The 21,626-nt window shown below is 43.4% G+C and overlaps 1 long non-coding RNA gene and 1 pseudogene across 1 annotated transcript; both read right to left on the bottom strand.

Moving 5' to 3' along the window:
* Window positions 1-452: 452 nt before the first annotated feature.
* On the bottom strand, window positions 453-2,335 carry LOC106577112 (uncharacterized). The gene is made up of 4 exons (XR_001322068.3): window positions 2,287-2,335; window positions 2,079-2,206; window positions 1,734-1,829; window positions 453-1,400 (listed from the first exon to the last, which is right to left on the bottom strand). It is a non-coding gene; the product is annotated as an uncharacterized LOC106577112 (long non-coding RNA).
* A 10,103-nt stretch (window positions 2,336-12,438) lies between these two features.
* On the bottom strand, window positions 12,439-19,748 carry LOC106577098 (L-rhamnose-binding lectin CSL2-like; annotated as a pseudogene).
* Window positions 19,749-21,626: the final 1,878 nt, after the last annotated feature.

The raw sequence follows: 21,626 nt of genomic DNA, 5'->3' as shown, positions 1-21,626 counted from the left end.
GGAGCAGGCCTTCACTGACAAGCTTCTAAACTACCAGCTCCTCATATCACACTTGGACATAAGTTAGTGGCACTGATATTTGGTAGTCTGGGCCACAGACTGACAGTACCTGGCTTCCAGATTGCAGGCCTGCCTAAGACTATAGCAAAGTAACTAGTGAGGTACTGCTCCGTTTCAGCTGTGATGGGCAGCCTAGCTGTATGGATAAGAATGTGCATGTTGTATGATTAGAGTCCATGTATCCAAGACCTTTGAATCCTTCTTGATGTAATGCAATTTATTGTTCAAAAAAGTATTTAATGTTTGTGTGATAGTAATATTGAACAAGAGTTATGTTCATGCTATTTAATTCAGATCAACCACCTCAGTTCAGAAAAACATTATTTTGAAGAAATGCTTCAGTAAAAAAAGTATTATCATCACAATGTTATTTGAAGAGTTTATTTTGGGGTTCATGTTTTATTTCTCCATGTGTCCTTCTGACCGCACCTTGCTTTTAGAAAGCGTTCCTACACAGTGTTGACCATAAATTATGCCAATACCAAAATAATCAATGTGACTGACACACCTTGACATGGAAATTACATACATTTTACTCAATTTGAGATTCATGAGGAAGAGGAGAGGAAAGACAGATCCACCCGATGAAGATATCCCAGAAGTATCTGGCCTTCATTCCTCAGAATATCTCCTGCAAGACAAAAACAGTCAACCCCAGCATTCTACTTCCCAGTCATGTGTGTGCCTCACGTTTAGCCACAGGTGTAAGCCACATCCAGGTACTTGTAGGTTCCTTCCTATCTCCATACAGAGAGTTGAACACCGGGACGTCACACTGGCTCTTCCCATCACAACTGTGTCAACGATAGGTACAGGTTAACGCTACAGTCACGTTTCTACAGTACAGGTTAACGCTACAGTCACGTTTCTACAGTACAGGTTAACGCTACAGTCACGTTTCTACAGTACAGGTTAACGCTACTGTCATGTTTCTACAGTACAGGTTAACAGTAATGCGTTTCAAATAGTACACTGCAGGTTTCAATAACTCTCTGCCATCTTACTGGCAGTTGTGGATTGGCTGAGACAGTTGTGGATTGGCTGAGACAGTTGTGGATTGGCTGAGACAGTTGTGGATTGGCTGAGACAGTTGTGGATTGGCTGAGACAGTTGTGGATTGGCTGAGACAGTTGTGGATTGGCTGAGACAGTTGTGGATTGGCTGAGACAGTTGTGGATTGGCTGAGACAGTTGTGGATTGGCTGAGACAGTTGTGGATTGGCTGAGACAGTTGTGGATTGGCTGAGACAGTTGTGGATTGGCTCGCAGGCCGTTTAAAGGAAGACACTAGCTGGCCACGGCGGCCATAGCTGGCACTGTGGATCTGGATTGTACCTTCATCTGAGGGAGGAAGAGAGTTAAGGCTGGATGTCTGGTGTGTGCTAGTGATGGTAATATAAACCATATATGAAACTGCTATACTATATATATGACAGAAGAATACTGTACAGCCGAGACACACATACTAGAACATCAGCGCTTTACCACAGCCTACAGCATCAGAACCTTCACAAGTAATGCTGCGTGCTGCCAGGACAAAGAAACAGGAATTACACACCACAGTGGCCACTGCAGAGCAGACATAAATAAAGACATACCTTTTCATAGCAGACATTAGCCAGGTGTAGTATTTTGTATTATTATACATAGAAACAGACTGACTTGCTAGGATACAGGTGTAGGTGGTTTCCAGGTATTTGTAGATTCCAACACGGGTCAGAAGTACGGAAGACTTCAGTGTTCACTTCACACACCTGTTTCCCATTGCACCTGGGGGATATCAGGCGGTAAGATGAGCTATGGCTGGGATTTAATCAAAGGCGTTGTCAACAAGCATGCAGCGCTTGACATTTAAGGCAGACATCTGCAGTGTTTACCGGGAACGTCAGGATTTTTTTTTTATTTTAAAAAATAAAAATAAAATTAAAGGCACATTGACGATACTGCGATGTGCTTTTCAACAACACGCCTCTGACTGAATCCCAGCCTGTCTTTATCAAATAAACACTGACTGAGTACCTCAGAGGACCTCCAGGGTGCCCGTCTGTGAACACTGTTGGTCAGCTGGTTGGCAGGTTGTCCTTCTCTGCAGGTGGTTCCGTTAGTCCTTCCGTACAGAGATCTCTCAATGAAGATCACTCCAGACTCTGGCAGGGAAAGAAAAAGTACAGGTGAAGAGATATAGCACTATGGAGAGACCATCAGGATAGAATGTGTGTGTTCTTACCACAGATCAGGAACTGGACGTTTTCTCCATTGTCACAGGTGACCACTCTAGTCGTAGTGAGAAACAATTACCATCACATTAACTGAACAAAAAATAAAACGCAACAAATAATGTGTTGGTCCCATGTTTCATGAGCAAAAATAAAACAAATCCCAGTAATTTTCCATATGCACAAATTGGTTTACATCCCTTTTGGTGAGCATTTCTCCTTTGCCAAGATAAGCCATCCACCTGACAGTGGCAAATCAAGAAGCTGATTAAACAGCATGATCATTACACAGGTGCACCTTGTGCTGCGGACAATAAAAGGCCACTAAAATGTGCAGTCACAACAATGCAACAGATGTCTCAAGTTGAGGGTATGTGCAATTGGCATGCTGACTGCAGTAGAGTCCACCAGAGCTGTTGCCAGAGAATAGAATTTCTCTACCACAAGCCACCTCCATTTTAGAGAATTGGACAATACGTCTAACCGGCCTCACAACCGCAGACCACGTGTAACCACGCCAACCTAGGACCTCCACATCTGGCTTCTTCACCTGCAGGATTGTCAGAGAGGGGAGGGGGTGCTGAGGAGTATTTCTGCCTGTAATAAAGCCCTTTTGTGAGGAAAAACTCATTCTAATTGGCTGGGCCTGGCGCCCACGATGGGTCATGAAATCGCCCTTGCCCAGTCATGTGAAATCCACTGGATAGGGCCTAATGAATTTATTTCAATTGACCGATTTCTTTATATGAAATGTTATTTAGTAAAATCTTTGAAATTGTTGCGTGGAAATTTTTTATTCAACGTAGATGCGCACAAACATACACAATCAGGTACTTGCAGCTGGTAGTGTACAGCAAGCTGCAGCCAGCACTGAAACACATCACACAGCTAGTTCAGCTTCTCTAAACTTGGTCAGTGTCTTCATAATTCTTTACAGGAGAAGAGTAGTGTACATTATATACAGTAAGTATATAAATAGCGTACAGTATATAGTATGGTACAGAGTATAGACAGACATGGAACATCACCTAATCTTCAATACAGGATGCTGTGAACTAGACCTGGGTCATACTGTTTATATTGGACTTCAATTACTTTCAATACAAACTGATACATTTAGAACCATCTGGAAAATACTGGAATGCAAATACATATTTTGTTACAATTCAGTATGCTCACAGGTGAATGCAGTCAGTTTTAAAATGAGCATGATGCTGGGTACAGGTGTGTTAGTAACAGGTAAGATGCTACGGATGGTCACCTGGCCAAATAAAGCTTTGATTAACATGTGATACTTGCCAAGGACAGATCCTTGATTGCAAAGCAACAACCAGGAACACAAAGCACAACAGATTAGCAGTCATCTTGGCAACTGAGCCGTATGGCATCTTTCAGTTTTGGACTGTTTCATTCAGGAACCTATTTGGCCGGATCCACTACCTTTTGTTGCAAGAACAATTATGTACTTTTTGCAATGTACAAATGAGTACTGAGCGTTTAACCGAAATGGGTTATTTTCCCAACAAATAGACCGATGTCAGTTATATTTGAATTACATTTTAAGGTTTTTCTGTGAGCTCAATGCGCACATTGCACAGTTTCTCTGGAGATAAATCAGATCCAGCCTGAACTGTGTAATGTAGTAGGGAGATGTAGTTGTCAACAGGCAAATATTCTACATTGTAGTTATTTACTATGTTATGCGCTACACTAACCATAATCCATTGCGCATCTACTGTATGTTTTTCTTTTATACCTGGTACAGAAGAGGCAGAAGTATCGTGAGGTGATAGAGAGCAGCTGTTGCATAGCTATGCATCTCAAAATGAAAATACATGATCTAAGTGATTGATAGTTGCTATTCAGCAGTCAAAAGTATGCCCTATGTACTTTGAAGAATTACAAAATAGTGATTTTGTCAGACAGCATATGCAGCAGCTCTATAGAGATGAGATGACTTGTAATGAAATAAAGTGAAAAACAAATGTAATATAAAAGTGAAAAAGTAAAGTGAGTAAATGGTTAGTTCAGTTATAAGCAGGCACTACCATCGGACTGTTAATCGTTTTATTTATATTACAGTACTCAACCAAAATAACTTTAACCGACATTGCTTAATAATCCAACCGAAACTACGTAACTAATCTCTCAGCAATACTTAAGTGTAAAAAAAACCTCAAAGTTAATTGGAGTTGCCCGTTATGAGTCTGTAACTAATCTCTCTGGCGTTGCACTTAGTCATTTCCTCATAGAATCCTAGCCGCGCGGGTTCTGGAGGAGACGCAGCACGCCAGAGTTACTGCTGGCTGTTCAGAAAAACTATTCAGAATAGCCTGCTACACCACGAGGCCTAGAATTTTGCCAGAGGATCAATAGCATATATACATATCCTAGTTGTGGATTATGTGAAGCCCAATAACAAGGCATAGCCTAAATTCGGGAACGCGTTAACAACATGCAGACAGCAATTTCCCAATATTTCAAATACAATCGCGGGAAAAGACAGGTTGAAAGCCAATGCCTCTTGATGAAAAGGGAACACTGTCTGTTGTATGCTACAAAAATATTTGAATAACTTCCAGGTATGGGTCCCCAATTACATTCAGCCGTGGGCCGAAAAAGAGCGATAGGCTTTAAACACGAACACATCGGCAGTGAACTGCCTGTCAATGGGTGAGCCAGTGAAACAAAAGTATTTAGGACAGATTTCCTAATTTTAGCCTACGATGTTCGTGTCTCCACACATCCAGGTCTGCCATTGATGGAGTCAAGACAAGACAATTATATTGATCTCCGATTCAGTTGGTCATTGTCAAAATATCCTGTCATTTCGATCATTTATGCTGTATTCAATTTTGCCAACGTCTCCAGTCATGTAGAATAATGCAGAATTGCATGACGGAAGTTTATAAAAGGCCAACATTTTCCCAGACTCTAGGCGACAAATAAATTCCCCATGTGTGCAACTTCTGTAAGCGCCTATACTCGACGCAAATGCGATGATATGCATGCAACGCCTAAATTAAAGGTGATTTTTTTTCTCATGCGTTCTGGTACCTCAGAGTTCCTCTCACGCTCACTTTTTGTTCTGGCAAATCCCAATTTACAAATTAAGCACGGATTTTAAAAGTTTTCATGCGCCTGTCTTTCCTCACACCATATGTGAGTGAATCGCAAGACCGCATTCCCTTGGTATTTTTATTTCACTACTACAATCACCTATTATCATAGATTTCAACATCATTTACACTTTGACTGTGTCCTTTGTTGCTTCTTTATTGGACCAATTGGAGGCTTAAACTTAGATTATTTCAAGTTGTTTGTATTGTTTGATCATCTCACCTTGAGCTGGCGTGTTTCTCTAAGAGGAGCGTGCTCTGGTATAAATGCGCATCCTATGTCATGGTTCCCCAATTACATTCAGCCGTGGGCCGATTTTTTGCTTGAGGGGATTCTATTAATGCCCCAGGTGAACCGGGTTAGTGTTAATTGTATTTGTTTAGGAAACGGGCCGCCTCCTGGGCCTGAGCTGGGTGCCCCAAATTTGGCCGACGACGAAGTGTACATGCAATGCTTACGTCACTGGGCCCCTAATCAATCAATCAATCAATCAATCAATCAATCAAACACTTTATTGGTATGGTAATATTTCCATAAATTATCACAAAATCTCAAACTGTCCTTTTAATATGGAAAAAAAATACCATAATTGGAGCTAATTTACAGGGGTTTCTGTTTATTTGATTTATTTCTGTAACATTTTTGGGCGGGTCATGTAAGTGGACATTTTCGGGATCAAAAAACTGTTTCAGTGCCAACATAAACGACCAAAAGCAGATAGAAATCATGCAGAAAAAATATTGAACACCTATATATTTTTTATAATATCTTCTTTGAGAACCAACATTCCAATAAAAGCTACACAGTCAGGAAGAAAAAAAAGAGGTTAACGCTACAGTCATGCATTTCTACAGGTAGAGGTTAACACTACAGACACACTGCAGGTTTCAGGGAACATGCCCCTTGATGTTGTTATAATATTTGAGCAGAGGAACATCACATTACCCATGGCAAAATGCATCAAATTGTAGGAAATTAGATTTAAAATTGAAAAATTGTCTCTCAGCTCCATGCCAAACTGTGTAGAATTGCTGGAAATGAACTTCAAAACGTAAACATGTTCTCTCAGCTCAATGAGAAAACGTGTAGAATTGCAGAAAATGCGTTTCACAACAGCAACATTTTCTCTCCGCTGCTATGATACTGTACCTTTAACTTTCTAGCCTATAAAATGTAAATGTTTATTACTTCTACTTGCCATTATCATTCACCTGATAAGACAATACATTACTTTTTATTTTGGTAATATATGATGGGGATCCGGTTTTCCTGGGTGGGGGTCCCTGGGCAAGCAAAGTTTGAAAACCCCTGCCTTAGATGATATAGGCTACTTTCAGTCAATCCCATTTTAGCAATATATACAGTATGCTACGAGCCACCTTGTTGAGTTCATTACCTTATGCATACGTTTATATGAGTACACGATGACTGATAATATTCTGGAAACTCTCAATCAAGACATGTGGAAGTCCTAAAATGTTTCATGGTTATTTAAACAGCATTTATTAGTATCAATGGATATTTGATTAATCCATTACTATAAATAGTTAATGATGCGCTATATTGAATTTGGGTTTAGATTTAGTGACTTGTAAATAGTCCTGCTCTTGAACTCACCAAAATAAATCCTCTGTTTGGCTTCAACCTCATGATCAACTCTAAACTTAGATGATCTACTTACCTGGGTGAGTTTTAGTCGGAGTAATGTATGTTTGTGTAGAAGCTACATTGAAATGTCCAGAAATGTTATTAGCTTTTTGTATTACCAGTCACATTGCGACAAATGGAGAATGAGCAAATTATTAATGTTCCCTTCTCCTGAGCAATGTAGCTTTCATTGATTGTAATTTATGATCCCTTTTTCCTTATCAATGATTTTAATTTGCTGTCAAAATCACCTACAGTAAGGACCTTTACTGGAAAACCTTGATCAGACACAAGACAACAAGGCAGTGGATGGGAAATCTATTAAAACTTAATTTCTTCAATAAAATTTCAACATGGATCTATAACATTTTGCCTGAATAAGTTACATAATATATAAATGAATGAATCAAATGAAAAACAGATTGTATTTTTGCCTTTGGATTGTCCTTCAACTTTCTGGTTACAGAGCTAGATTGAGATGAAAAAGGCATAGACACTGATTGTCACATCCTGACCATAGAAAGGTGTTATTTTCTATAGTAGAGTAGGTCAGGGCGTGATATTTTATTTTTTCTAGTTTAGTTTTTCCATGTTGTCATGTTCTAGTTTGGTATTTCTATGTTGGGTTTTGTTTGGGATGATCTCCAATTAGAGGCAGCTGGTCCTCGTTGTCTCTAATTGGAGATCATACTTAAGTAGTTTTTTTTCCCCTGGGTTTGTGGGAGATTGTTTTTGAGTAGTGTATGTTTCACTGCTGCGTCATGGTTTGTTGTTTTGATCTTTAGTTTATGTATTGCATAGTTTCACAGTGTAAATAAAATGTGTAACGACACACACGCTGCACTTTGGTCTGCTTCTCCTTACGACGACAGTGATGTCATCAATCTGAAGATTATCCAGGAAGTATATTGGCATTGGAAGCTAAATTGAACTCCCAATGGATGGAGCTGACTGAAACAATGACAACATTTGGCTCTGATACTTCCGGGTCTCATTAATAACATCTCAGTCTAATCCCTCTTTCTCTCATTCTGGCTTCAGAAAGCCTACAGAGGGACAGAAATGCATTCCAAGACAGACAGACACACAGGAAGGGGGAGGGATCAGGTATTTACAGCATAACAGCGTAGCTTTTTCTAGTCTCCTGTTGCTTTCCCTGGAATAACCTAGCGTAGACAGTTCTTCCAACCAACTTCCACTGATTCTGAATGCTATACACTCCTAACATAAGTCATGTGATATCAGAACAGATTTAGGGTAAGAGCTTTCACAGATTAAGATGAAAACCAGCTTTCACAGAAGTTGTCCTCTGTTACAAAATGTTCATTCATCAAATCAAATTTTATTTGTCATATACACGTGTTTACCAGATGTTATTGCGGGTGTAGCAAAATGCTTGTGTTTCTAGTGCAGTAATATCTAACAATTTCACAGCAATACACGCAAATCTAAAGGAATGGAATTAAGAATATATAAATATTTGAGCGAGCAATGTCAGAGTGGCATAAACTAAGATACAGTCAAATAGGATATAATACAGTATAAACAGTTGAAGACGGAAGTTTACATACACTTAGGTTGGAGTCATTAAAACTCGGTTTTTCAACTACTCCACAAATTTCTTAATAACAAACTATAGTTTTGGCAAGTCGGTTAGGACATCTACTTTGTGCATGACACAAGCAATTTTTCCAACAATTGTTTACAGATTATTTCACTGTATCACAATTCCAGTGGGTCAGAAGTTTATTTACAATAAGTTGACTGTGCCTTTAAACAGCTTGGAAAATTCCAGAAAATGTCATGGCTTTAGAAGCTTCTGATAGGCTAATTGACATCATTTGAGTTAATTGGAGGTGTACCTGTGGATGTATTTCAAGGCCTCCCTTCAAACTCAGTGCCTCTTTGCTTGACATCATGGGGAAATCAAAAGAATTCAGCCAAGACCTCAGAATTTTTTGTTATAGACCTCCACAAGTCTGGTTCATCCTTGGGAGCAATTTCCAAACTCCTGAAGGTACCATGTTCATCTGTACAAACAATAGTACCCAAGTATAAACACCATGGGACCACGCAGCCGTCATACTGCTCAGGAAGGAGATGCGGTCTGTCTCCTAGAGATTAACATACTTTGGTGCGAAAAGTGCAAATCAATCCCAGGACAGCAAAGGACCTTCTGAAGATGCTGGAGGAAACAGGTACAAAAGTATCTATATCCACAGTAAAATGAGTCCTATATCGACATAACCTGAAAGGCCGCTAAACAAGGAAGAAGCCACTGCTCCAAAACCACCATAAAAGATCCAGACTACGGTTTGCAACCGCACATGGGGACAAGATCATACTTTTTGGAGAAATGTCCTCTGGTCTGATGAAACAAAAATAGAACTGTTAGGCCATAATGACCATTGTTATTTTTGGAGGCAAAAAGGGGAGGCTTGCAAGCCGAAGAACACTATCCCAACCGTGAAGCACAGGGGTGGCAGCATCATGTTGTGGGGGGTGCTTTTCTGCAGGAGGGACTGGTGCACTTCACAAAATAGATGGCATCATGAGGATGGAAAATTATGTGGATATATTCAAGCAACATCTCAAGACATCAGTCAGGAAGTTAAAGCTTGGTCGCAAATGGGTCTTCCAAATGGACAATGACCCAAAGCATACTTCCAAAGTTGTGGCAAAATGGCTTAAGGACAACAAAGTCAAGGTATTGAAGTGGCCATCACAAAGCCCTGACCTCAATCCTATAGCAAATGTGTGGGCAGAACTGAAAAAACGTGTGTGAGCAAGGAGGCCTACAAACCTGACTCAGTTACACCAGCTCTGTCAGGAGGAATGGGCCAAGATTCACCCAACTTATTGTGGGAAGCTTGTGGAAGGCAACCCGAAAAGTTTGACCCAAATTAAACAATTTAAAGGGAATGCTACCAAATACTAATTGAGTGTATGTAAACTTCTGACCCACTGGGAATGTGATGAAATAAATAAAAGCTGAAATATATCATTCTTTGTACTATTATTCTGACATTTCACATTCTTAAAATAAAGTGGTGATCCTAACTGACCTAAGACAGGGAATTTTTACTAGGATTAAATGTCAGGAATTGTGAAAAACTGAGTTTAAATATATTTGGCTATGGTGTATGTAAACTTCCGACTTCAACTGTTTGAGATGAGTATTGCAATATATGTAAACAAAAGGAATTGTGTTCCATTATAAAAGTGGCCAGTGATGATTTCAAGTCTATGTATATAGGGCAGCAGCCTCTAATGTGCTAGTGATGGCTATTTAACAGTCTGATGACCTCGAGATGGAAGCTGTTTTTCAGTCTCTCGGTTCCAGCTTTCATGCACCTGTACTGACCTCGCCTTCTGGATGATAGCGTGATGACCAGGTAGTGGTTTGGGTGGTTGTTGTCCTTGATGATCTTTTTGGCCTTCCTGTGACATCAGGTGCTGTAGGTGTCCTGGAGGGCAGGTAGTTTGCCCCCGGTGATGCGTTGGGCAGACTGCACCAGCCTGTGGTGAGCGCTGCAGTTGCGGGTGGTGCAGTTGCCATACCAGGTGGTGATACAGCCCGACAGGATGCTCTCAATTGTGCATCTGTAAAGGTTTGTGAGGGTCTTCAGCCTCCTGAGGTTGAAGATGCGCTGTTGCGCCTTCTTCCCTACACTGTCTGTGTGGGTGGACCATTTCAGTTTGTCAGGGATGTGTACGCTAAGGAACTTTAAGCTTTTCACCTTCTCCACTGTGGTCCCATCGATGTGGATCAGGGGTGCTCCCTCTGCTGTTTCCTGAAGTCCACGATCAGCTCCTTTGTTTTGTTGACGTTGGGTGAGAGGTTATTTTCCTGGCACCACACTCCCAGGGCCCTCACCTCCTCCCTGTAGGCTGTCTCATCATTGGTGGCTAGGGATGCCGTCTGGGCCGGCAGCCTTGCGAGGGTTAAATGTCTTACTTACGTCGGTCACAGAGAAGGAGAGCCCACAGTCCTTGGTAGTGGGCCGCATCGGTGGCACTGTGTTATCCTCAAAGCGGGCGAAGGTGTTTAGCTTGTCTGGAAGCAAGACATCGGTGTCTTTTAGCTGATTTTCCCTTTGTAGTCCATGAATGTCTGTAAACCCTGCAACATATTGTACATCTTGTGTCTGAGCCGTTGAATTGCGACTCCACTTTGTCTCTATACTGACGTTTTGCATGTTTGATTGCCACACTGTTTTGTATTCGGCCATATTCCCAGTCACCTTGCCATGGTTAAATGCGATGGTTTGCGCTTTCAGTTTTGCACGAATGCTGCCATCTATCCACGGTTTCTGGTTAGGGTAGGTTTTAATAGTCACAGTGGGTACAACATCTTCTATACACTTCCTGATGAACTCAGTCACCATATCAGGGTATTCGTTTATGTTGTTCTCGTATGCTACCCGGAACATATCCCAGTCTGCTTGATCAAAACAATCTTGAAGTGTGGATTCCGATTGGTCAGACCAGGATTGAATAGTCCCTAGCATGTGTACTTCCTGTTTGAGTTTCTGCCTATAGGAAGGGAGGAGCAAAATTGAGTCGTGATCAGATTTCCCGAAGGGAGGGCGGGGGAGGGCCTTGTAGGCATCCCGGAAGTTGGAGTAGCAGTGGAAGTGTTTTAGGAGCGTGAGTACTGCAGTCAATATGTTGATGGGACTTCGGTAGCGTTTTCCTCAAATTTGCTTTGTTAAAATCCCCAGCTACAATAAATATGGCCTCAGGATATGTGGTTTCCAGTTTGCATAAAGTCCAGTGAAGTTCTTTGAGGGCCGTCGTGGTATCGGCTTGAGAATTCCAAGCCGATACCACGAGAGAATTCTCTTGGGAGGTAATACGGTCGGCACGTGATTGTGATGTATTCTTGGTTGGGTTAACAAAAGGACTTGAGTTCCTGTATGTTATCACAATCACACCATGAGTAGTTAATCATGAAACATACACCCTGCCCTTCTTCCCAGAGTGATATTTATTCCTGTCTGTGAGATGAACTGAGAACCCAACTGACCATGCAGACTCAGACAGTATATCCCGAGAGAGCCATGTTTCTGTGAAACGGAGTATGTTACAATCCCTGATGTCTCTCTGGAAGGAAATCCTCGCCCTGAGCTCGTCAACTTTATTATCCAGAAACTGAACATTAGCGAGTAATATACTCGGAAGCGGTGGGTGGTGAGCTCGCCTCCTGAGTCGGACTAGACATCCACTCCGAGTACCTCTCCTCGGCTGTTTCATAATCCACCCAATGAAGAGGAAGATATCCAAGAAGTCTCTCTGGTCTTTGTTCCTCAGAAGATCTCCTGCAAAACAAAAACGGTCAACCCCAGCATTCTACTTGCCAGTCGTGTGAGTGCGTTAGTGTGTGTGCCTCACGTTTAGCCACAGGTGTAAGCCACTACCAGGTACTTGTAGGTTCCTACACAGGGATCTCCATACAGAGAACTGGATGCTGGGACCTCACACTGGCTCTTCCCATTATACCTGTGTCAACAACAGGTACAGGTTAACACCACAGTCATGCATTTCTACAGGTAGAAGTTAACACTACAGTACACACTGCACGTTTCAGTACCTCTTTGCCACCTTACTGGCAGTTGTGGATTGGCCGAGACAGTTGGTGTTGGTTAGCGGGCCAAATAAAGGAACACACTATCACGGCGGCCATAGTTGGCACTGTGGATCTGGACCGTACCTTCATCTGAGGGAGAGGAGGAAGGGGGATGAGGTAAGCCTGGATGTCTTTGGTGTACAAGTGATGGTAATAAACAGTGTATAATACTGCTCTACTATATCATATGAGATGTGACTATACTGTACAGCAGTGTTGACCAGCTTACCAAATTCTAATAGAGCAGCATACCACCCTGCATCCCACTGCTGGCTGCTTCTGAAACTAAGCAGGGCTGGTCCTGTTGAGTCCCTGGATGGGTAACCAGATGCTGCTGGAAGTGGTATTGAAGGGCCAGTAGGTGGCACCCTTTGCTCTGGTCTAAAGAAATATCCCATAGCCCTGTGTAGGGTGCCGTCTTTCAGATGGGACGTTAAACGGTGTCCTGACTGTCACTAAAGAGCCCATGGCACTTATCGTAAGAGTGGGTTGTTAACCCCGGTGTCCTGGCAAATTTCCCAAATCTTGCTCTCATATCATCATGGTCACCTAATCATCCCCAGCTTACAATTGGCTCATTCATCCTCTCTCCCCTGTAACTATTCCCCAGGTCATTGCTGTAAATGAGAATGTGTTCAGTCAACTTACCTGGTAAAGTGAGGGATATATAAAAACTAAAAATAGAGCCCTACATTCTAGTAGGGCATCAGAGCCTCTCCAAAGTCTAGTAGGGCATCAGAGCCGTCACACGTGATGCTGCGTGCTGCAAGGAGTGGACAAACAAGTTACACACCACACTGGCCACTGCTGGGCAGACAAAGACATACCTTTGCATAGCAGACATTAGCCTGGTGCAGTGTTATTATACATAGAAACAGACTGACTTGCTAGGATGCAGGTGTAGGTGGTTTCCAGGTATTTGTAGATTCAAACACAGGGGTCAGAAGTACGGAAGACTTCAGTGTTCACTTCACATACCTGTTTCCCATTGCACCTGGAGGATATCAGGAGGTAAGATGAGCTATGGCTGGGATTTAATCAAAGGCGTTGTCAACAAGCATGCAGCGCTTGACATTTAAAGCAGACATCTGCAGTGTTTACCGGGAACGTCAGGAAAATTGGCTTTAAAAAAGGCACATTGACAATACTGCGATGTGCTTTTCAACAATTCGCCTCTGACTGAATCCTAGCCTGTCTTTATCAAATAAACACTGACTGAGTACCTCTGTGAGAGGACCTCCAGGGTGCCTGTCTGTGAACACTGTTGGTCAGCTGGTTGGCAGGTCGTCCTTCTCTGCAGGTGGTTCCGTCAGTACAGAGCTCTCTCAATGAGCTCAGAGCCTTACCACATTCTAGTAGAACATCAGAGCCTTACCACATTCTAAAAGAGTATCAGAGCATCACCACATTCTAATTGAACATCATTGTCTCAACACAATCTGGAAGGACATCAGAACCTCACCACATTGTAATCGAACATCAGAGCTTTACCACATTTTAGTAGAACATCAGAGCCTTAACACATTCTAGAAGAGCATCATTGCCTCACCACATTCTTGTAGAACATCAGAGCCTTACCACATTCTTGTAGAACATCAGAGCCTTCCTTACCACATTCTAGAGGAGCATCAGAGCCTCACCTCATTCAAATCGAACATCAGAGCCTTACCACATTCTAGAAGAGCATCAGAGCCTCAAAACATTCTAATAGAATATAAGAGCCTTACCACATTCTAGTAGAACGTCAGAGCCTTACCACATTCTTGTAGAACATCAGAGCCTTACCACATTCCAGAGGTGCATCAGAGCCTCACCACATTCTAATAGAACATCAGAGCCTTACCCCATTCTAATGGAAACTCAGAGCCTTACCACATTCTAGAAGAGCATCAGAGCATCACCACATTCTTATAGAACATCAGAGCCTCACCACATTGTAATACTACATCAGAGCCTTACCACATTCTAGAAGAGCATCAGAGCCTCACCACATTCTAATAGAACTTCAGAGCCTTACCACATTCTAGTAGAACATCAGTGCCTTACCACAATCTAAAAGAGCATCAGAGCCTCACCACAATCTAATTGAACATCATTGCCTCAACACATTCTAGAAGAACATCAGAGCCTCACCGCATTGTAATCGAACATCAGAGCTTTACCACATTCTAGGAGAGCATCAGAGCCTTACCACATTTTAGTACAGCATCAAAGCGTTACCACATTCCAGGAGAGCATCAGAGCCTTTCTACATTCTAGTAGAACATAATAGTCTCACCACATTCTAGAAGAGCATCATAGCCTCACCACATTCTCATAGAACATCAGAGCCTTACCACATTCCAGAGGAGCATCAGAGCCTTACAACATTCTAGAAGAGCATCAGAGCCTCACCACATTCTAATAGAACATCAGAGCCTTACCACATTCCAGAAGAGCATCAGAGCCTCACCACATTCTAATAGAATATAAAAGCCTCACCACATTCTAATGGAACATCAGAGCCTTACCACATTATAGAAGAGCATCACCGCATTGTAATCGAACATCAGAGCTTTACCACATTCTAGGAGAGCATCAGAGCCTTACCACATTCTAGTACAGCATCTAGTAGAGCATCAGAGCCTTACCACAATCTAAAAGAGCATCAGAGCCTCACCTCATTCTAATTGAACATCATTGCCTAACCACATTGTAATCGAACATCAGAGCTTTACCACATTCTAGGAGAGCATCAGAGCCTTACCACATTCAAGTACAGCTTCAGAGCGTTACCACATTCCAGGAGAGCATCAAAGCCTTTTAACATTCTAGTAGAACATAATAGTCTCACCACATCCTGGAAGAGCATTACAGCCTCACCACATTCTTGTAGAACATCAGAGCCTCACCACATTCTAGAGGAGCATCAGAGTCTTACCACATTCTGGAAAAGCATCAGAGCCTCAACACATTCAAATTGATCATCAGAGCCTTACCACATTCTAGAAGAGCATCAGAGCCTCTCCACATTGTAATACAACATAAGAGCCTCACCACATTCTTTGAGAACATCAGAGCCTTACCACATTCTAGGAGAGCATCAGAGCCTCACCACATTCAAGTAGATCAAGAGAGCCTTAACACATTCTAGAAGAGCATCAGAGCCTCACCACATTCTAATAAAACATCAGAGCCTTACCACATTCTAGAAAAGCATCAGAGCCTCACCACATTTTATTAGAACATTAGAGCCTCACCACATTCTAGTAAAACATCAGAGCCTTAACACATTCTAGTGGAGCATCAGAGCCTAACCACATTCTAGATAAGCATCAGAGCCTCAACACATTCTAATAGAATATAAGAGCCTCACCTCACTCAAATAGAACATCAGAGCCTCACCACATTCTAGTAGAACATCAGAGCCTTAACACATTCTAGTAGAACATCAGAGCCTTTCCACATTCTTGTATAACATCAGAACCTTACCACATTCTAGTAGAACATCAGAGCCTTACCACATTCTAGAAGAGCATCAGAGCCTCACCACATTCTAATGGAACATTAGAGCCTTACCACATTCAGGTAGAACATCAGAGCCTTACCACATTCTAAAAGAGCATCAGAGCCTCACCACATTCTATTACAACATAAGAGCCTCACCACATTCTAGTAGAACATCACAGCCTTACCACATTCTAGTATAGCATCAGAGCCTTACCACATTCTATTAGAACATAAGATCCTCACGACATTCTAGAGGAGCATCAGAGTCTTACCACATTCTGGAAAAGCATCAGAGCCTCACCACATTCAAATAGAACATCAGAGCCTTACCACATTCTAAAAGAGCATCAGAGCCTCACCACATTCTATTAGAACATAAGAGCCTCACCACATTCTAGTAGAGCATCAGAGCCTTAACACATTCTAGTAGAGCATCAGAGCCTAACCACATTCTAGATGAGCATCAGAGCCTCAACACATTCTAATAGAATATAAGAGCCTCACCACACTCAAATAGAACATCAGAGTCTCAGCACATTCTAGTAGAACATCACAGCCTTACCACATTCTAGTAGAGCATCAGAGCCTTAACACATTCTAGTAGAACATCAGAGCCTTTCCACATTCTTGTAGAACATCAGAGCCTTAACACATTCTAGTAGAACATCAGAGCCTTTCCACATTCTTGTAGAACATCAGAGCCTTACCACATTCTAGTAGAACATCAGAGCCTTTCCACATTCTAGAAGAGCATCAGAGCCTCACCACATTCCAATAGAACATTAGAGCCTTACCACATTCAGGTAGAACATCAGAGCCGTATTACATTCTAAAAGAGCATCAGAGCCTCACCGTATTCTATTAGAACATAAGAGCCTCATCACATTCTAGTCGAACATCACAGCCTTACCACATTCTAGTAGAGCATCAGAGCCTTACCACATTCTAGAAAAGCATCAGAGCCTCAACACATTCTAATAGAATATAAGAGCCTCACCACACTCTAATAGAACATCAGAGCCTTTCCACATTCTAGAAGAGCATCAGAGCCTTAACACATTCTAGTAGAACATCAGAGCCTTTCCACATTCTTGTAGAACATCAGAGCCTTACCACATTCTAGTAGAACAGCAGAGCCTTTCCACATTCTAGAAGAGCATCAGAGACTCACCACATTCTAATAGAACATTAGAGCCTCAACACATTCAGGTAGAACATCACAGCCTTACCACATTCTAGTAGAGCATCAGAGCCTCACCACATTCTAATAGAACATTAGAGCCTCAACACATTCAGGTAGAACATCACAGCCTTACCACATTCTAGAAGTGCATCAGAGCCTCAACACATTCTAATAGAATTTAAGAGCCTCACCACACTCTAATAGAACATCAGAGCCTTAACACATTCTAGTAGAACATCAGAGCCTTACCACGTTCTTGTAGAACATCAGAGCCTTACCACATTCTAGAGGAGCATCAGCGCCTCACCACATTCTAATAGAACATCAGAGCCTTACCACATTCTAGTACAGCATCAGAGACTCACAACATTCCAGGAGAGCATCAGAGCCTCACCACATTCTAATAGAACGTCTGAGCCTCTTCCACATTCTAATAGAACATCAGAGCCTCACCACATTCTAATAAAACATCAGAGCCTTACCACATTCTAGTACAGCATCAGAGACTCACAACATTCCAGGAGAGCATCAGAGCCTCACCACATTCTAATAGAACATCAGAGCCTTACCACATTCTAGTAGAACATCAGAGCCTTACCACATTCTAGAAGAGCATCAGAGCCTCACCACATTCTAATATAACGTAAAAGCCTCACTACATTCTAGTAGAACATCAGAGCCTTACCACATTCTAGTAGAGCATCAGAGCCTTAACAAATTCTAGAGGAGCATCAGAGCCTTACCACATTCTAGAAGAGCATCAGAGCCTTAACAAATTCTAGAAGAGCATCAGAGCCTTACCACATTCTAGAAGAGCATCAGAGCCTCACCACATTCTAATAGAACATCAGAGCCTTACCACATTCTAGGAGAGCTTCAGAGCCTTACCACATTCTAGAAGAGCATCAGAGCCTCACTACATTCTAATAGAACATCAGATCCTCACCACATTCTAATAGAACATCAGAGCCTCTCCATATTGGGTGGCAGGGTAGCCTAGTGGTTAGAGCGTTGGGCTAGTAACTGAAAGGTTTCAAGTTCAAATCGCTGAGCCGACAACATACAAATCTGTCATTCTGCCCCTGAACAAGGCAGTTAACCCACTGTTCCTAGGCCATCACTGAAAATTAGAATTTGTTCTTAACTGACTTGCCTAGTTAAATAAAGGTAAAATAAAAGCATCCTGTGCACCAGGGGTATGTAGCGAAGTATATCAGAATGTCATCAATATACACGACTACATCCTGCCTGTGCAGGTCCCTGAAAATTTTGTCTACAAATGCCTTGAAGACTGATGGAGCATTCATCAACCCATACGGCATGACGAGGTACTCATAATGCCCTGAGTTAGTACTGAATGCTGTCTCCCTCCCGGATATGCACCAGGTTGTAAGTGCTCCTGAGATCTAGTTTGGTGAAGATGCGCGTCCTGTGCATTGACTCAATTGCTGTGGCTATGAGAGGTAGTGGGTAACTGTGCCTCAATAGTCAATACACGGGCACAGACCTCCCTCCTTCTTCACAAAAAAGAAATTCGAGGAGGTGGGTGTAGTGGAGGACTGAATGCAGGGATTCAGTCCTGCTGATGCAGGGATTCAGAGACATATGTTTTCATAGCCGCCGTCTCCGCCTGTGACAGGGGATACACGTGACTCCTGGGAAGTGCGGCGTCTACCAGGAGATTTATCGCACAATCCCCCCCGTCGATGGGGTGGTAATTGAGTCGCCTTCTTCTTGGAGAAGGCGAGAGTCAAATTGGCATATTCGGGGGGAATGTGCACGGTGGAGACCTGGTCTGGACTTTCCACAGTAGTCGCACCAACAGAAACCCCTAAACACCTCCCCGAGCACTCTCGCGACCACCCCGTGAGAGCCCTCCGTTGCCATGAAACAGTGGAGTCATGACAGGCTAACCAGGGTAGGCCTAGCACCACGGGAAACGCAGGAGAGAAAAAGGAGAAAGAGACTGATTCTCTCCTTGTGACCCCCCTGCATCACCATGCCCCGGGGAGCGGTGGCCTCCCTAATCAACCCTGACCCCAATGGTCGACTGTCTAAGGCGTGAAATGGGAAGGGCACAGCCACTGGAACAATGGGGATCCCTAAACTATGAGCGAATGCTCTGTCTATAAAATTCCCAGCCGCGCCTGAATCGACGAGCGCCTTATGCTGGGAATGCGGGGAAAACTCAGGAAACATGACATGCAAAAACAGGTGTGCAACTGAGGGCTTTGGGTGAGAATGGTGCCGACTCACCTGGGGTGACAATAGAATGCCCTGCCTGCTGCCTTGACCCCAGAGGAACCAACTCGACACCGACCGGCAGTGTGACCTCTGCAGCCACAGGTGGTGCACGCGAAGGCCCCTCCTCCGGCCTCCCTAAGCGCAGCACCTCCCAGCTCCATAGGTGTTGGAGCAGTGGTGCTGGGGGATGGAACCAACAGAGCCCGATCTGGACGTCCGCGGGTGGCCAGCAGGTTATCCAGCCAGATGGACAGGTCCACCAGCTGGTCAAAGGTGAGGGTGGTGTCCCTGCAGGCCAACTCCCGACGGACATCCTCGCGCAAGCTGCAGCGATAGTGGTCGATCATGGCCCTGTCGTTCCATCCCGCTTCGGCGGCCAGGGTCCGAAAGTCCAGAGCAAACTGTTGAGCGCTCCTCGTCCCCTGCCGCAGGTGGAAGAGATGTTCACCCACCGCTCTACCCTCAGGCGGGTGGTCGAAGACTGCCCAGAAACGACGGGTGAACTCCTCAAAGTGGTCCAGCACCGCATCTCCTTCCACTCACACGGTGTTGGCCCACTCCAGGGCTTTCCCCAAGAGGCATGAGATGAGGACAGACACCCTCTCATGGCCAGAAGGAGCCGGGTGGACGGACGCCAGGTATAACTCCAACTGCAGCAGGAAACCCTGGCAGCGGGCAGCCGTCCCATCGTACTTCCCGGGGAGGGTGAGGCGAATCCCACTGGAACCAAGTGCAGGGAGGGCGAGTAGTGGAGGCCCCGCTGTGCTGGTGGAGGTGCTGGAGGGACTCCCTGTCTCTCCCAGCGGTCCATTGTTTGGACGACGCGGTCCATGGCAGCGCCGAGATGGTGGAGCATCGCGGCGTGTTCCTGGACGCCCCCTTCTACCCCAATCACAGGGGCACCTGCTCCTGCTGACTCCATCGATTATTCTGTCAAAACGGTGGGTGTAGCTGGTGAATGGAAGTCAGGCACAGGAGAGCAGAGATGAGTGGACAAAGCACTTTACTTAGGCAATCATATGAACAGAACGCAACCGCGTCACAAAAACAAATGTACAAAACCCAAGTACAAAGTACCGGCTGCCACAACACACGGGTATAAAACAAAACCCGACGCAAACCAGCCGGAAGCGTGCCAACCTTGACAATAAACAAAACCCCACACAGACATGGAGGGAACAGAGGGCTAAATACACATAGTAATTAAGAGGAGATGTAAACCAGCTGTGCAGGAAAACAAGACAAAACAAATGGAAAATGAAAGGTGGATCGGCGATGGCTAGAAGACCGGTGACGCCGACCGCCGAACGCCTCCCGAACAAGGAGAGGAACCGACTTCGGCGGATGTCGTGACAGTCCTACAGAAATGTAATATTGGAGATGGGTTCATAAATTGGATCCAGCTTTTATATAGGAACCCCTGTGCGAGAATTCTCACTAACCAATCATTGTCGCCCCGATTTAACCTTTATAGAGGGACAAGGCAGGGTTGTGTGCTGTCGCATATGCTCTTTGTTCTAATTATTGAACCTCTCGCTCAGGCGATCAGATCTCATGCAGCAATACACGGCTATAATACTAAAGATACTCTAAATAAGATTTCCCTATACGCAGATGACATTCTCCTCTATGTAACAGAACCCCAAGCTTGTATCCCAGCTATTCTTGATGTGATTAATTTCTTTGGTACCTTCTCGGGATACAGAATAAATTGGAACAAGAGCGAATTAATGCCCATACAGTTGCAAAACACCTCCTGGCTAGAACATCTTCCAGTTAAGTTATCTTCAGAAAAATGTACCTACCTAGGAATTGTAGTTACCAAACAATACTCCTCACTATTTAAAGAGAATTTCCCCTCTCTAATGCAAAAACTCAAGGCAAACATACAATTTTGGAGAACTCTCCCAATTTCTCTGCTCGGAAGAATTAATGCCATTAAAACGGTCTTCCTCCCACAACTGCTCTACCTATACCAGAACATCCCAGTATTCATACCTAAGTCCTTTCATAAACAACTGGACTCAATTATCATTCCT

Source organism: Salmo salar, chromosome 02 (genome assembly GCF_965601325.2).
Source record: "Salmo salar chromosome 02, fSalSal1, whole genome shotgun sequence".
In the NCBI taxonomy this organism is placed as follows: Eukaryota; Metazoa; Chordata; class Actinopteri; order Salmoniformes; family Salmonidae; genus Salmo; species Salmo salar.
This window is presented reverse-complemented; position numbering and strand designations above follow the sequence as displayed.